The sequence below is a fragment of the Schistocerca piceifrons genome, chromosome 8 (assembly GCF_021461385.2).
Source record: "Schistocerca piceifrons isolate TAMUIC-IGC-003096 chromosome 8, iqSchPice1.1, whole genome shotgun sequence".
NCBI classification, from domain to species: Eukaryota; Metazoa; Arthropoda; class Insecta; order Orthoptera; family Acrididae; genus Schistocerca; species Schistocerca piceifrons.
The window spans coordinates 12,886,191-12,903,266 of record NC_060145.1 but is presented as its reverse complement, the minus strand read 5'-3'; positions in this window follow the sequence as shown (position 1 = coordinate 12,903,266).

Sequence of the window (17,076 nt, the reverse complement as noted above, 5' to 3'; positions counted from 1 at the left end):
ATGGTGGCCGAGCAACTGGCTCGTCACAATACGCCAGTCACTATTCTTGATGAACTGTGGTATCGTGTTGATGCTGCACGGGCAGCTGTACCTGCACATGCCATCCAAGCTCTGTTTGACCCAATGTCCAGGCGTATCAAGGCCGTTATTACGGCCAGACGTGGTTGTTCTGGGTACTGATTTCTCAGGATCTATGCACCCAAATTGCGTGAAAATTTAATCACATGTCAGTTCTAGTATAACGTATTTGTCCAATGAATACCCATTTATCATCTGCATTTCTTCTTGGTGTAGCAATTTTAATGGCCAGTATTGTATTTGATAAGGATGTCAGTATAGACTGAACGTATTTCATTATAAAATTAGGATCATTTTAATACATTAGTATGCGGTGATGTTCTTGAAAATACAATTGTGGCCACCTCCTGGACATTGGCTGTCAGCTGATTCCTTGTAGTGACATGTTTTGTCACATGCAGCATTCTCTAGATAACTTATTGACATGAACTTGTGCTGTCTTCAATAGATTAAGAAACACTTAATAATATACATTCAAATAACTAATCATTCCTTACCTGACATCATTCAGGTGGGAAAAGGCAGTGGTGGTTCAATTTATATTTTGAAACACTATAAAGTTAAATACATGATCATTTAACATTTTCATTTTAAAGATTGCACAAAAAACAGTTGAAGTATAATGAAAACTTTTCTTATAACTTATTGACAGGAAAATACAAGAAGAGAGTGGGCCTGGACATGAAGCATGGATTCAACCAGCGTGGACAGCACTGATTGCCATTCACTTAATGTATTGACTGAGGATCAGTAAGCCCCTAACTGTCTTCAACCCAGATAGGGTTGAACATCACTGACCCGCAACTTTGTGTTTCATGACAAAACAAGGTTGTTTTATAAATTTAGAAAAAATCCATGAGCTCTATACAACACATGTTCTCTCAAGATGTGTAAAACATCATCACAGTTTTGACTTTATGTTTCGTAACAAATTAATCAACAGAGGTTTTGTCATAACATGGTATGTGCGCTGATTTTGAAACTTCCTGGCAGATGAAAACTGTGTGCCTTTCGCGGGCAAGTGCTCTACCAACTGAGCTACCCAAGCACGACTCACAACCTGTCCTCACAGTATTACTTCAGCTAGTACCTCGTCTCCTACCTTCCAAACTTCACAGCAGTTCTCCTGCGAAACTTGGCGAAAGTAAAATTGTGAGGACGGGTCATGGGTCATGCTTGGGTAGCTCCGTTGGTAGAGCACTTGCCCGCAAAAGGCAATGGTCCCGAGTTCGAGTCTCGGCCCAGCACACAGTTTTAATCTGCCAGGAAGTTTCAGAATTCATTTTACATAAAAAATGTATAACATTGCTAACGGATCTTACATCTGATATTTTTAGTTTTCACAAGTACACACGTAGGAAAATTATTGTTTTCTTGCCAGTAAATGCAAATATGAGAGGATAATTCACTATATTCTGACAATTAAGTATAAAATGAAATTTCTGAAGTTTCCAGTTTGATTTTTAATAGAAATACAATCAGTCAATTTTGCACATGTACTAAAAAGAAAAGTTTGACTGCAGCGAAGTTTTACATTTTTTAATCAGAGGAATGTATATGTTTCCATGAGTCAAATATAGCCATAATTTTTAGACTTCGCCAAAAAATGACATAAGGTGACATAAGCAAACATGATTACTATTATTATTACATTAAATTATTTTATTTCTACAATTTAAATCCTAGGCAATTATTGTACATTAAAAGTTGCAGTGAAAGAAAATTACAAGGGTCATTCAACAATTAAAAAGACAAATTGGCCTGGGGAAAAAACTGTTTGTACGGCAAGTTTGGTACTTTCATGGCTTTAAGTTGGCATCCCTGAGATGAGCCCTGATCAGCCGATATATCAACATTGCTTTGTTTATAACCTCAAAAATACATTTCAAGATGGGAGTCCTCTTGAAAAAAGTTATGTTATTCAATTTTTACTTGTTGAAGGTGAGAAACCAGTGGATATATACCGTAGAGTGTCTAAAGTTTATGGTGAAGGTTGTATGAATTGTGCAAATTTTTACATGTGGGTAGAGCAGTTCAAAAAGGGTTGCGACTCAGTGACTGAAAAACACTGTTCTGGCCGACCAGCTGCAATTTCAACTCCCTCACTTGAAAGTCGAATTGATGCCATTACTCGTGTTGACCACCATGTGACTGTGGAAATGATAGTTGATAAGGTTCAAGTTAGTACTGGTACAGTTTATAACATTATCTGTAAAACGCTGAAGTACCGCAAAACATGTGCAAGATGGGTCCCAAAGGAGTTGACGGGGCTACACAAGGAAACAAGGTTGAGAGTGTGCACAGAGCTAAAGAAACGTCATGCAAGAAGTGAGCACTTCCTCAACAAAATTTTAACTTCTGATGAAATTTGAGTTCACCATTATGAGTCAGAATCAAAATAACAAAACATGGAGTGGAAGCACACCAACTCACCTGTCAAGAAAAAGTCATGTTGATGTTGTTTTGGGATGCTGAAGGTCCAGTGTTTTGCAATTATCTTGAAGAGCAGCGTATAATGAACAGCCAATACTACTCGGATTTGCTTTTAAACAAGGTGAAGCCCGCCATGAGAGAGAGAGAGAGAGAGAGAGAGAGAGAGAGAGAGATCGTGGATCTCACAGGAGGGGTGTGATTCCCCAGCAACACAACACACATCCTCATATTGCTCAACTAACCCATGAAACCAACAACAAAATGCACTGGGAAGTACTGCCTCATCCCCCTTACAGTCTTGATGAAGTTCTAGGACAACGAGGAAGTGAAAAATTTTGTGGGGGAATTGGTTCAAACACCAAGATAAAGAATTCTTTGCAGCCGGAATAAAAAAAGCTTGTAGCCCGTTGGAACAAGTGCATATATGTTCAAGGGGATTATGTTGAAAAGTAGAAAAATTATTGTTTTGTAAAAATAAACCCCTCTTTCTCCAGAACAATGTCTCTTTAATTACTGAATGACCCTCGTATATGTTCTGGCAAGGGGGTGGGGGAAGGAGTAAGTAAGACATCTCTTCTTCCCCCCACCCCACCCTGCTCTGCTCCTGACACGAACACAGTAGGGACAGGCAAAGTCCACTCCCATTGTCCAGTTACTGTTCTGATATCTCCAGGAAATTAATTAAAATGCAAGCAGGATATGGCTGGAAGAATATAATCGTCCTCAAGATAGTAGAGCTAGAGTCTACTTAATAAATAATTTCACACATTTGTGTGGCATACTGATAGGCTTTCCTTGTTATCAACAGTACACCGCTTGAGTGATAATTACAATTCGTTGCAAGATAATCTAGAGCTCAGAGAGTTGATGATGTATACAAGCCAGTGAAATGCACTTCGGAATATACGAGTATTATGAGTTGGTGAACTCTTGCAAGGATTTAGTAAGTCTTGCACATTTTGCTGCAGTTCAGAGTTAAGAATCTGCTAAAGCTATTGTGGAAACTTTATCTGTCACACAAAAGTTTTCGTTTATGTTTATAAGTATCTGATATGCCACACACACAAAATTTATAACAGGGATATCTCATTTAGTGCTCACAGATGACTGTCAGGACCAACATGGCGGCATTCATTAAATGGTTTAGCTATCAACCTGTCATTGGCAAATAAACGTCTCACAACTCACTTTCAGTTGTGACATAGAACAAAATGCCAATTCTTGGGAAAATCTGCATGTAATCTCTCACCCAATGGGCACCATTTTTAGTGAATAAAAACTATACTAAAACTTATTGCTAAAACAAGTATACACTCCATGCAGCCATAGCAAAGACTCTGATTGTAGTAAAGAATGCTAATTCATTTTTGTGTCAATGTTGAAGACTGTTCTCTGGAACTATTTATAGAATGGCAAACAAATGATTATGATTTCTGCATTAACTACTGCTGCAGTTCATGGTGTGTGCTTTCTCCCATTTATTGGGCCATCTCACTGATCTTCTGAAACATGATTTAGGAAGTTATCTTACTACTTTTTGTAAGCAGTGTTTAATAACATTCATCTTGTATGTAAATAGCCTGCCATCTTGTTCTCTGTGCATACTGCATTTTACTGCAATGGCTTTTCAAGAACTGACCACAATGGGTCTTATTTAGTTTACTATTTTCTGCTTAAGATGTGGGAGAAAGGATTAATTCTTACTTTTTTTTATCATTTTGACGCAATTTGTTGATTTATTGTCTATGTAATGAGCTGTACGACTCAAGAATTCTAATGATGTAGGCATACGAAGTAAGAGAAAAGACAGTACACACACACATTCACACACAAAAAGACAATTATTCTCAAATCTTACTGAATGTTACTGAGAATTTCTATTTGTATCCAGCAGTATTATGGATTTGGCATTGGACAACTAATCTTTCAAGTTCATCCTTCATCTAAAAAGATTGTAGCATATCATCCATATTTGATCAAAACGTACTCCAGGGTAGAAGTGAGTCACAACAGAGTCAGCCACAGGTTGGTGAGAGAGTTATGCATTGTAAAGAAAAACACAGCTGACTGGCACTGCGAAGCTCATGGTGTAGGAACAGCCGATGCTGCAATACGCTAGTGGAAGGACGGAAGCCTTTCTTCACTTGACACCACAGAAGTGCTTAGAGTACATGGACATAGTCTGGAGTGTATAAGTACTCAGCAATTTATGTACTAAATCATTTTCATGTCAGTACCACAGCCTACACCACGAGCCTTTGACTTCCACAGCGACATCCAGGAATGCAGTACGCTCTTCGAGCACGGGGCAGGGCACCTTGCTCTCAGGCACAAGGGAGCTGCCTTCTCACTGGAAGAAGTTCAGCAGCAGTCAGCTGTGCCATCACACTGCTGTCATGGTCACAGCCAGCAGCGTTGCTGACAGTGGCATTTGAGTGATGCCAAGCTCGGCCCTGCTTTTTGTGCTTTCAGCAATGCCAGACTTCAATTTTTTCGCACGAGAGGCAACTCAATGCCTCCACGGAGCCATTCCTAATTTACTACAGCAGAGGGACGGAATATAGAAATTAATTGAACAAATCTATGTCATCCTGATATCTCAATTTGCTCTCACGGTTGACAATTCAAGGGTGTCACAGCACTACCATCACCCTCTTAGAGCAACACCTGAACCTGTAGCCTATGATACAGTGAGTCCAAAAATTTTTGAGCGTATTTTGGTCATCGAGAAAAGGCTTGAATGTTGTGCATTTTGTAAAGCAGATTTTATTGTGAGTAGAGAACCAGTGAATTTATCTAGTTTTAGAGGTAATGCAAGTCATGATTGGTTAGTGCCTGTTAGATGTACACAGTGTAACCTAGAGGGTCACTCAGCACCATGTACGAAATCAGCTCCAGTAAAATGTTATACATGTAATCATTGGGGGCATACGGCTAGGCAATGCTGGGGGTCGAGATGGCTCACGATTAGACATAAGAATTAAGTTAATGTATTTTGTTTTCTTGTTTTGTAAATGTCAGTTCTCAAAATGAATTGCCAAGGACAAAGCTTCAACAGAGCCAGAGACGCATGGTGTGTCAGAACCGGTAGCAGTACGCGTATTGTTAGAAAAGGTAGCCCAACTATCAAGGGACAATACAGAACTGCGTGAATGGGTTGTAGATCTGTCAGTTGTACGTTTAATTGCTCCTTTTTCTGATAAGACAACAGAGGATGTGCAAGCCTTTGTGGCAGACACTGGAGATCTGGCTCAGTTGGAAGGTTGGTCTGATAAGGATTTATTGAGTGTTGCAAAATTGAGATTAACAGGGGAAGTGAAAACTTATGTAGGCTATACAGAAGTTCTTAAGGGAGCCACAACATTAAAAGAATTTAAAGAAGGGTTAATTCAGAGATACACAAAATGGAATAGTGCCAGGCACTATAGGGAACAATTTGGGATAATAATTAAGAAAAACATAGAAACTGTGGAACAATTTGCAGACAGCATAAGGAAAATTACTGGATATACCTATGAATTAGGACAAGATGAAGCAGTCACTGACATTTTGCAAGAAGCTGAGCAGAGGGCTCTCGATGCTTTCTGAAGAGGGTAGCGTGAGGAAATGTCAAGATGGGTGTGGACAGGGGGTCAAACAGATTTGCGCACAGCAGTGCCGTTAATTAGAGTGCGAGGAGATTGATTTGTCAACTAGAATGCAGGGTAAATGTACAGTGTTTGCTGCTAATATAAAATGTTTCAGATGTGGACAAATAGGGCAGGTAATGAGGCAATGTTGCCAGCCTCTAGGTGATGTGAATAAAGTGTGAGAAAGTAATAGTTTTAGAAGTAGTGGACTGGGGAAGAATAAGATGTTAAACACCAAAGGGAAGCCTGCAATCATTCCCAGTAAGACTGGATGTTACAAAATCGAATGCAGAGCTGGATTGTGTGATAAGAGGAACAGTAGGAAAGAAGGATTGCAGGATATTATTGGAAACAGGGACATGTGTCGGTCACCAGTAGCAATCTAGTGAAACTTAAAGCAATGGGACCTGCCACTGCACAGATTGTGTGGAGTGGGGGATAAAGATATTGCACCATTAAGATCAGTAGACATAGAATTTTGTTTGAATACGGTTTAATTTACACAGTGTGTAGTGATTGTGCCACATGTGAGGAATGGTTGCCAGGCCAAAAGAAATCAATGGACAGAACCTGAAAATATACGTTCTTTTGTGATTACACACCCAATTGCAAAAACCATAACAGATGCCTACTCGATCCCAAATATCACAGAAATCTTGGATCATTTAGGACAATGCAAATACTTTTCAACGATGGATTTGAAGAGTGCTTATCACCAGACAAAGGTTGGATCACAGGATCAATGCAAAACAGTGTTTTCGGTACCCTGGGGGCACTACCAATTCGGAAGAATGCCATTCGGATTAAAAAATGCACCTGAAACATTTCAGAGGTTGTTGGATGACGTACCCAAAGGTCTAAAACCAAGGTAATGTTTAGTGTATCTCAATGATATGATATGATATGATCATCAGGAGTACTGATATGGAAAAACATATACAGCAATTAAGGGAAATATTCCTAAGCTTAAAAGCAGAGACATTGACCCTGAGTACGGAAAATCGTAATTTTGTAATGGAAGAGGTAACATACCTAGATCATGTCATAAGAAAAGATGAGGCTAAGACAGACCCAAGATTAATTAGAGCTGTATGTGAATTTCCTGTACGAGAATCTGTAAAGGAGCTACAATCGTTCTTGGGACTCGCAAAATATTACCGCCAGTTCGTAAAATGATTTGTGGATATTGCTAGACGATTGACACAATTGATAAAAAAAAGGGGTAATAAATTTGTGTGGTCAGAAGAGTGCCAGTATGCTTTTTATGAGCTAAAAGAAGTTTTAACATCAAGTCTGATATTGTTATTTCTGGATTTTAATAGAGAATTTGTTTTACAATGCACTGCATCAAACCACGCACTTGGCTGTGTGTTGTCACAAGAGGTAGACAGCATAAGAACATCTGGTGGCTTATGCATCAAGGCAACTAAATTCTGCAAAAAGAAATTACTCCACAATGCAGAAAGAGATGTTAAGCCTTATTTATGGAATCACACATTTCAGATGTTATTTGTACAGTGAAAAGTTTAGAGTGATAACAGATCATGCGGCATTAAAATGGTTGCTGGAGTTAAAGGATCCTTCCAGTAGGTTGACACGATGGGCAGTAAGATTAAGTGAATTTGATTTTGAAGTTATGCATAAACCTGTGAAGAAGCACAGAAATGTGAATGGCCTAAGTACAAAGGTAGCTATATTACATATTGGGAATAGTGAGCATAAGGAATGGCAAGCTGCACAAAGAGCGGATGATGAATGTAAGCATTGTTTTACGAAATCACAGTTTTGTATGCAGGATGGGTTGCTGTGCAGAGAAACCAACTTGGGATCATGGGTATTGGTACCAGCGAAGCTAAGGAATAGAGTGCTACAAGAAGCTCATGATCACATATTAGTGGGCCATGGAGGTTGCAGATCTACCAATGGATGAGTAGAGGAAAGGTATTGGTGGAGGAATAGGCTGACAGATGTAAATCAGTGTATGCACAACTGCATACAGTGCACACAGAGTGCAGATTTGTGTTGAACAATAATACCATTGCAAAGGTTACCTGAAGCTTAGCACCATTCGAATTTCTAGGGACTGATGTTTTAGGTCCACTCAATAGAACACCTGTAATGGATAAGTAAGTATTCACAATCATAGATCATTTTTCAATAGACGTAGAAATGGTCACAGTGCCAAATCAGCAGGCAGCAACAGTGGCACAAGCAGTTCTGAATAATTGGATATTGAAGTTCGGAGTGCCTGAAACAACATCATCAGACCAGGGAACAATCTTCACATCAGATCTATTCAAGGAATTGTGTAAGTTATTGAAGGTGAAGAAGTTAATGACGAGTCCTCTCCATTCACAAACCAATGGAAGAACTGAAAGAGTGCATAGGACAATTGGGAACATGCTTGGATACTATGCTGACTCACATCACACCAACTGGGATGTCTATTTGAAGTACGTAGTCTCTGCCTACAACTCAAAGCGGGATACAAATACAGGATTATCACCATATGAAACACTATAAGGTTGTAAAATGCCCTCACTGTTCTACATACTGAAAGTGAAGACTTTAAAGTCTGTTAAGGAATTTGCTAGAGTGATTAGAGAAATTTAGAAATACATGAGCACTGGAGAAACAGGGAGAAGCTGTGGGCCATACAACAAAAATGACAGTATAAAGTTGGTCAGTGGGTGATGCTATCCATTTTGTATACTCCGAAGGGAAAGATAAGTTTTTTGCAAAGTATTTGGGGCCATACCAAGCAGTAGAGACTACGTCGCCAGTAAATGTCAAGATTCAGTTGCCGAAGATAATGGTAGCTGTGCGTGTAGTGCAATTAAAACCTGTTAAAGGAAGTCTAGGAGTTACTCCAGGGATAGGAGATGTGGACCAGAAATGGAGAGTAAGGAGAAAGGAATTGGGAGATAAACAAGAGGTGGTGAATGAAACGGTAAGGAGAAACCTGTATTGATTAAGGCCTACGAGATAGTCATTTAAAAATCTTTTTAGGTTAGCAATGTATTTAAGTGGGAGGGAAGTAATAGGTTTTTCTGCCCATAGGTAAGGTTTGATGAAGGGCATATTGAATAATACACATCTACTACAACAACTTACCAGAGCTGCAGAAGAGGCAGTTAATCAGAATATCAGGGAACTACAAGCTGAAGTAATAGTCTTAGATAGTGAAATAGTCGTGACAAAATGGTTGCAGTCCATAGAAGACAGTGTTTGGGAAGCACGAGGGAAAGCAACAGAGCTACAGGAGGCTATGCAGCATGCTGTAAGAGGTCAGCTAGGGGTAAACTTGCTGTTGCCAGAGCAGTATTTATAGGGTCTAAGGAAAGTACAGAAGGAACTACCCCTAGAGATGACTTGGTTTTAGAACGCGAGCACAAAAACTTACTCTTATTTCAAGGCAGCCACAGTGTCGGTCAGAACTGATGGAGCGAAAGTTTACATTTCCATTTCTATACTAGTAGCAGCAAAACAAGCACATTATGATTGCTACATATTTCACGTATATCCTGTCAAATGGGAGATATTGAAGAAATTTGTAAGAGTAAAAACACAGCGACTGCTATTAATTGCAAAATACAAGGGAAGATATGTAGACGCGGAGGAGGCAAAGCTACAAAAGTGCCACTGAGGGGAAATCCTAGTCTGTCTGAATATGGTAATAAGAGAGGGGTAGGAGTCCTGCACAGTGAAATTGCTAATGGGACAAAAGGAGGTAAGAGAATGCAATAAAGAAGTGATTGCAACAGAATCGTACTTTCTGCAGGTCGAGGCGCACTGGTTGTACTCTACCTTTGACAAGATGGTAGTAGTAGCTAGTTGTTTCGAGCAGGAGACGCTTATGTCGGCAAAAAGGCTAGAATTAAACAGGAGTGGTTTGTTTTTAATATGGAACAGGGTGCGAGGTAATGCAGCCTGCTTTCCGTCTGTCCACCATAATTTCAGGGATAATACACATGAATATTTCATAGCCTCATTTGTATTGCCCAGAGGAGTTCACGTAAGTGCTACCTGCTGCAGATCTAACCAGCTTAAGTCAGACTACGACTCGAATTAAAGCAGTCTATTAACAAACTTCTGAAGCAGCAGGAGGACAAGTCTCCCTGGAAATCTTATTGCAACATGTAAATTCATATTGGGAAAATCAGTACCAGAAAGAGAGAGAACTGACTATCATCGTACCAACCACCACAGCGGCACTTATTCTGCTGAGCATAGTCCTTGTTTTGTTAAGTAGAATATGAAGCACAAGACTGAGCTCTGACCCAGCTGTCATTCACATACCAGTGGATTGGATACCCCGAGCATAAAAGCTGCAGAAGGAAGCTGAACACACAAGGGGGAAGTATTAAGAATAATTTATTCACTTTAGCTTGTAAGTTGGGAATAGAGAGTTAGAAATTATTGTGCAAGAAGCCTAGTAATGAAACAAGTTCCATGGTGTTTAAGTTGAGGAGCAACGCAAGGGGCCCTGTTGAAATGTGTGAGATCATGTGTGAGGGCTAAGGGAACTAACTGTTAGAATAATTAGGGTCACAAGGGCCATCATCAGGAACTCTAATGTAAATGATAATCTAGTTCTGTTGACCCGAGAGACCACGTGTCAGAAAGAAGGGTGGTGTAGTGTGTGAACGATATTCGATCAAACGATATGCCACAGTGGAAGCGAGTTGCAACAGAGCCAGCCGCAGGCACACATGAGTGTTTAGCGTTGCAAAGTGGAGCCAGCTGGGTGCAGTACAGCAACAGCTGATGCTGAAACATGCTAGCAGAAGGATGGAAGCCTTTACTTGTATGCCATCATGGGAGTGTTTAAAGTATATGTCTTAAGCCCTAAACGAACATAGTCTGGAGCATGTAAGTACTCTCCCATTTGTGTACTAAATCATTCTCATCTCAGTATTAAACTCAACATCACAAGCCTGTGACTCCCACACTCCCCGGAATGCATTATGCGATCCGCTGTTCAACCAGGAGACAGGGTAGCCTGCCCCAAGTCACGAGGAAGCTGCCCGCACACTGCAGGAACTTCACGGTCATCACCGCTGCGCCACTGCAATGTCATCACGGTTGCAGCCGAAGTCGCTGACAGTGGCATTCCAGTGACATCACACTTGGCCGCACTCTCTGCATTGTCAGCAATGCTGGACGTCTATTTGTTTCGCATGAGAGGCAACTGGATACCTCATGTACTACAGCCGAGGGCCAAAATTAATTGAACACATCTACTCTCATCCTGACATCTCATTTCACTCTCATAAGTGACAATCCAATGGTCATTCAACAATAATATAATTTTGGACATGTTCATACTGTGCACTGACACTGTTGATTCCTTTTGTATGCCTTTATTACTTATATTTTTGATTAATGTTAAGTGATGCAATTATACAAGGGTTGGAACTTAAATAATGGCAATTATTTATTCACAACAGATACAAAAGAGTTACATGTTTGCACCTGTTACTGTCCTTCGAAGTAGTCACCAGCGTTGTGTAGAACCTGTTGCCAATGATGTGGAAGGCGTAGTATACCGTTAGCACAACCTGCTCTGTTGATGGTGCGAATGGAGAGGTCTAAAGTTACGGGGATTCTTGTGTACGACTGTGATGGTGTTATCCTAATGCATTACATTCCTCCACAGCAGACCATCAATAAACAGTATTACTGTTCTTTTTTGGAGCATCACCTGCGACTAGCTTTGCGAAAGAAGCGGCAACACTTTCTGCGCAACCCACCCATCATTTTGCACAAAAATGCGCAGGCGCATACAGCGCAAGGTGGGGCTGCTCTTTTTGGCCAATGGGACTGGGAAGTACTGTACCATCCACCATACTCCCCAGACTTAAGTCCTTGTGACTTTGATTTGATTCCGAAGATGAAGGAAGCACTTCGTAGCATTCGCTTCAGAATTGTTCCAGAGATTCGACAGGCAGTAGACCGCTCCATTCGTACTATCAGCAGAACAGGCTCTGCTAACGGTATACTACGCCTTCCACATCGCTGGCAACGGGTTCTACACAACGATGGTGACTACTCTGAAGGACAGTAACAGGTGCAAACATGTAACTCTTTCGTATCAGTTGTCAGTAAATAGTTGCCACAATTTAAGTTCCAACCCTCATATTATTATACTGTATGAATTTATTATCCAAATGGCATACTGATTTGCTTGTTTTCCCCAAGGGCTATCTTTTGTGTTCCAAGTGTTTCAGACGACGCCTCTCCTGACCATCTAACTTTAGCCAATGTGTGTTATCAGAAAACTACCAAATCTGGAACACCATTCAGATGAGCCCGACTGTTGCAAAGGCCAGCATGTGGTGCATTTGTTATTTGCCTTTTCTTTCTGATATTTTAATGCAGCATTTTTCGACTTGTGGACCGCAACCACCAGGGGGTGGCAAAGTCTTGCTCGGGGGTCACAGTTGCCGGAGTTACTTCAGTTTAATCACTTTAAATGGTGCAACCAGAATTTGCAGTATAGCTGATAACATATGTTTCATGGCGCTCATCTGTTATGGTAGAAACATCACACGGAAATGACGAGGCTTTGTGAAAGCATATTATAAAGTCTCACTCATTCAGATGTGGTACTTTTTAATATAATAAAAGTTTAATTAAACCTGTTGAACACTTCAAATATAGGAAGACTTGCGGCGGTGAGAAGTGACATGAACATACGTCTATCGAACACTTCCGACATCCTAAGAGCGGAAATAGCACAGTGAGGGTCACAAGCTCTGTAGGGAGAGGGGAAGGACCACAGTAACTTCAGATGGACTCTGCAGTGTATGGGTAGTGTCTTGTTCCGTATTGACACCTTAGTTTTTCACGCCGATCATCTGCTGCGGTAAAAATATCACATGGAAATAGAACAATTCATGTAAGTGAATTTAAAAGATGCTCACACTAAAATGTAGTACAAAATGTCTGCAACAACACACACACAGCTCACATGCAAGTCTTCACAACATGGTTATTAGCATTCATTTAAGTAACTGAGCTTTGAACCAAACAACAGATTGCTAGGACTGGAAGCAGTGAGAGAAGGCACGAAGTACAGCAATATCTACTGAGGTGACAAGACGTTTGAGCTCATCTCGGACTGTAACTGAAACATTGTGTGTTGACATTGTTTCTGTTTTCATAGTTCTGTGGCTTTATCATGATTCCCACAAAATCAATGTTGCTTGCCACCTGTTTCATTTCTCATTTCTTTCATGTTCTTAATAGTGAATACTATGAAGTGAATCTCTGTTTTCTTGGTAGTGCTTTAAAAAAGAGCTGAAACATATCTTCCAAAAACTAGTACAATAATTCGCAATAAAATACACCAATACTCTTGCAATTAATGAAAAAGTAATTTTTGTCTTCTCTGAAACTGAGTGAAAGTAAACGAAACAACCAGCCCATTGCATGACTGATTACTAGGGGTTCTGTAATACAGAAACAGGCCTAAGAAAAGTGAAACTTAACAGTATAATGAGGATAGTTGCTACTCATTATATAGCGGAGAAGCCGAATTGCACACAAAAAGAGAATGTCACATAATTAGCTTTCGGCCAACAAGGCCTTTGTCAAAATTAGACAACATACACACATGCACACACTCACGCAAATGCAACTAACACACACATGACCACAGTCTTTGGCACCTGAAGCCAGACTACCCGCAGCAGGGCATTATGGAAGAGGCAACCAGTTGGGGGTAAGGAGGCTGGGGCAGGGAGGGGGTGCGATAGCAGGGTAGGTATAGGGGATGGTCAAGTGCTGTTAGGAATATGCAGGGACAAGGTGGAGAGAGAGTCAGGCAACTAGGTGCAGTCGGGAGATTAGATGGGGGTTAGCAGAAAAGAAGTAAAAAGACTGGGTACGTTGGTGCAATAGAGAGCTGTGCAGTGCTGGAATGGGAACAGGGAAGGGGCTAGATGGGTAAGGGCAATGACTAATGAAGGTTCGGACCAGGAGGCTTACAGGAACATAGGACATACTGCAGGGAGAGTTCCCATCTGTGCATTTCAGAAAATGCTGGTGATAGTGGGAAGGACCCAGACAGCATTGGCTCTGAAGCAGTCACTGAAACAAAGGATGCCGTTTTGGGTGGTGTGCTCAGCAACAAGCTGCCCAGTTGTTTCTTGGCCACAGTTTGTCGGTGGCCATTCATGCGAACAGACAGCTTGTTGGTTGCCACGCCCACGTCAAATGCAGCAGTGGTTGCAGCTTAGCTTGTAGATCACATGACTGGTTTCACAGGTAGCCCTGCCATTGATGGGATGGGTGATGTTTGTGACAGGACTGGAGTAGGTGGTGATTGGAGGATGTACGAGACAGGTCTTGCATCTACGTCTATTACATGGATATGAGGCATGGGGTTGGGAGCAGGTGTTGTGTAGAGATTGACAAGGATATTGTGTATGACATTTAGCATTTCAGGGCACGATGAGAGGTAGTCGAAACCCGGGTGGAGAATGTAATTCAGTTGCTCCAGTCCTGCATGGTACTGAGTCACGAGGTGAATGCTCCTCTATGGGCAGACGGTGGGGCTTTGGAAAGTGTAGGGTGACTAAAGATAAGGCATGGGAGATCCGCTTTTGTACAAGGTTGAGAGGATAATTACAACATGTAAAGGCCTCAGTGAGACCCTTGGTGTATTTCGAGATGGCCACAGGTGACTAGGCTGCACTGGAGGGACTTCTTAATACGGACTGGCTGTCAGGTGTCGAAATGGAGGTATTGTTAATGGTTGGTAGATTTGATATGGACAGAGGTACTTATATAGCCATCTTTGAGGTGAAGTCAACATTGAGAAATGTGACTTGATAGATTGAGTAGGACCAGGTAAAGCGAATGGGAGAGGAGGTGTCGAGGTTCTGGAGGAATGTGGGAGTGTCCTCACCCTCAATGCAGATCAAGAAGATGTCATCAGTGAATCTGAACCAGGTGAAGGGTTTGACATTCTGGGTGTTTAGGAAGGATTCCTCTAGATGGCCCATGAATAGGTTGGCATAGGATGGTGCCATGCGGGTGTTGATATCCATACCTTGGATTTGTTTGAAGGTAGTGTCTGAAGAAGAAATAATTGTGGGGGAGGATATAGTTGGTCATGGTGACTGGGAAGGAGGTGGTTGGTTTGAAATGTTGGGCACTGGGAAAGGTAGTGTAGAATAGCAGTAAGGCTATGGGCATTAGGGATGTTAGTGATATCATTTATGTAGGAGAGTAGGTTGCGGGTAATAGGCCAAAGATGTTGATCTACGAGAGCAGAGATTCTCAGTGGGAGCACAGTAACCGGCCACAATGGGGCACCCTGGATGGTTGGGTTTATGGACTTTAGGAAGCATGGAGAAGGTAGGAGTGTGGGGAATGTTAGGGGTGAGGATAGAGATGGACTCCAGGAAGAGGTTTTGATATGGGCCTAATGGTTTGAGTAGAGACTGGAGATCGTGCTGGATGAATCTGACAGCTGGTGGAGTCCTTCTGCCAAGCAATCCTTGTGATTCAAAACAATGGTGGTGGAGCCTTTGTCAGCAGGTAGGATTATAAGGTCAGGATCAGTGTTTCTGAGGTGGACTGTGGATCTTTCTGCAGATGTAAGGTTGGTTTGCATGTTGAGGGATTTGGAGAATGATGGTGAGACAAGGTTTGAGGTTAAGAAATTCTGCAAAGTTAACAATAGGTGATTTTGGGGTACTGGGGGTGAATAACGGTTTGGTGAAGAAGTGAACCGAGTCAGCTAGGATTCAACATTGGTCTTCGGTTGAGTCCAATTGGTAGAGCTGGCGGTGAGAAGGTGTTTCCACTGTAGGGACTGGGAAAAAGAGACAAGGCCTCTATCAAGTCCTGCATGATTGAAGTTTTGGGTGGGGCAAAAGGTGAGGTCTTAGGAAAGGACTGATACTTCTGCAGTGATACAGCTTTCGGAGGAACATTTCATGACTTTTTCAGGTCTGTTTGGATTCTATATTCGGTGTGGTGGTGGGAGGAAGTTTTAGAGCATGTGGTAAATGTAGTAAGTCTGGTAGACAGGGTTTGTCAGCTAAGAGGGGATGTGGGGGAGGCTTCTATATTGTGGTAGAGGTGGTGGACAGTGGTAGCCCAAGGCAGGCATAGGAAGTGAGCAGGTTGGAGAGTTTTTTGAGGTGGTGTTGTGCGTGTGGCTCTAGTTCCTGGAGGGAAAGAGTTTCAATGTGTGTTATGGGATCCAGGAATTTTGGATAGCATTGCAGGAGAATTTTATGAATGGAGAGAAGGTATTGCAAGGAAGTTTGGGGCTGATTGACATGGTTTTGCTGGAATATGTTGGTGAGGGCTAAGGATTGGCAGAATGTGAACAGATGGAGGTCATTGTGTAAGGAAGGGTGGCAGCCGGAGATGGGTACTTTGATGGTAAGTCCATTTAGGGGGATTCCATGAGCCAAGCAACAACGCAGTTACAGTGTGTGGGACTGGGTTCTTTACTGATGCAAATGGAAGGAAGAAAGATCCATTGTGGTGGAAAAAATGAGAAAAAATGTAAATAACGCAGAATTATGTCCGAAGAAATTTGCAAAAATACATTCAAACCCATAGGAAAAATTACAAAAAGGAAGGACTGGATCAAATAGGGGAGAAACAAGATGAAATTTGAGGGAGTAGACCGATAGTGAAAGGCAAAAACCAAATGAAATTGGCGTGAAGTCACAATGAAATCAAATGAAAAATAAATGAGATCAAATGAAAAATAAATGAGATCACATGAAAAATAAAAATATTTGTAATGTGGGATGCAGTTCTGTGGGTGGATAAGTGTCAAAAGGGAGACAGCAGCAGTGATTAGATTAAGAATATTTTTTATTCAAATTATGTAATTACGTGTTTAACATTCATTTGAACTGAACAGAAAGTAGACTTTCACAGTAACTTGACCATGTTAACGATG